The following is a 1,072-nucleotide window of genomic DNA, read 5'->3' on the forward strand; positions in this document are numbered from 1 at the left end:
AAAAATTCTACCCATTCTCATCTTGCCCACTTGAAGTATAAAGATGAAGTTTTTATTATCCTAAAATTGCCTCCAGCTTCTGGACAAAAAAAGTGATACTATAAGACCATATTACTCTACCTTTCTATCTGCAATTTCATATAAAATCATGATGCAACAAAAGGAACCAAACAACAAATTCATAAATTAGGGTCAGGCGAACCTTCTAACATTGAGGTTTGCCATTTATTTCAACTAAGATGCCACCACTAATTTAAGCCCGTGTTGTCTCTATATAAATGTTTTAGTCTCTATGATTATATTTTATTTATTTGTCACATTAGTACATATATGGTCAATACCTCCAGAACCACTCTATTATTATCAATATATTACATCTTATAATTATCCATCAATAAAAATCAATTCGAAAACGAAACAGAATATTATTAATTTAATTATTTCTATTCTCCTTGATAGGAAATAGTAACTAGCCTTTCACTATATTATATAGAGAAGAGAGAGAAACATTTGAAACGCTTCCTAAACTTATAGGTCATCCTTGCACAGGGGCTATGCTAATCTCTGTATCGTTCCAATTTTAGTATACGTACTGCCAAAGTGAGCACAAGACAGCATCATTTGGAAAACAGTTTAATTTCTGATATCAACTGATTTATTTCTTCTTCCCTCCATCTTCCTTCTTTTCTTCACTATTTTTTTTTTTAGAATTAGAAACTTTTAGGTATGAATGTATTTTTACCCTTCACTCTTTAAAAAAAGAAAAAATCCCACTGTGTCAACTGTGTTGGGTACAGGAAGGCAGTGGGAAATTAATCCTTTAATAATACAACAGACAGAAAAGCAGTCACTTTGGCGCCCAAAAGCAATTAGTGGGAGTAGCCAGAACTAGGAGAGCAGCTTTCTTGGTCTCCATGATAAGGCAGTATAGGAAGGCCAATGTCAATTACCAGAATAGTCAGGAAAGAAATTATTAAAAATACATAGACAGGAGCAAGTATCAAGGAAAGCTTGCCGGACTGAGCTGTGTTCAATGTGAGAACTTTCTAGGTAAGTGTTAAAGAGGATACAT

The 1,072-nt window shown here is 33.4% G+C and overlaps 1 non-coding gene across 1 annotated transcript; it reads right to left on the reverse strand.

Moving 5' to 3' along the window:
- Nucleotides 1-504: 504 nt before the first annotated feature.
- Nucleotides 505-608, reverse strand: LOC128775734 (U6 spliceosomal RNA). The gene has a single exon (XR_008420714.1). It is a non-coding gene; the product is annotated as a U6 spliceosomal RNA (small nuclear RNA).
- Nucleotides 609-1,072: the final 464 nt, after the last annotated feature.

This window comes from Panthera pardus, unplaced genomic scaffold (genome assembly GCF_024362965.1).
Source record: "Panthera pardus isolate Hobbes unplaced genomic scaffold, ASM2436296v1 HiC_scaffold_8, whole genome shotgun sequence".
NCBI classification, from domain to species: domain Eukaryota; kingdom Metazoa; phylum Chordata; class Mammalia; order Carnivora; family Felidae; genus Panthera; species Panthera pardus.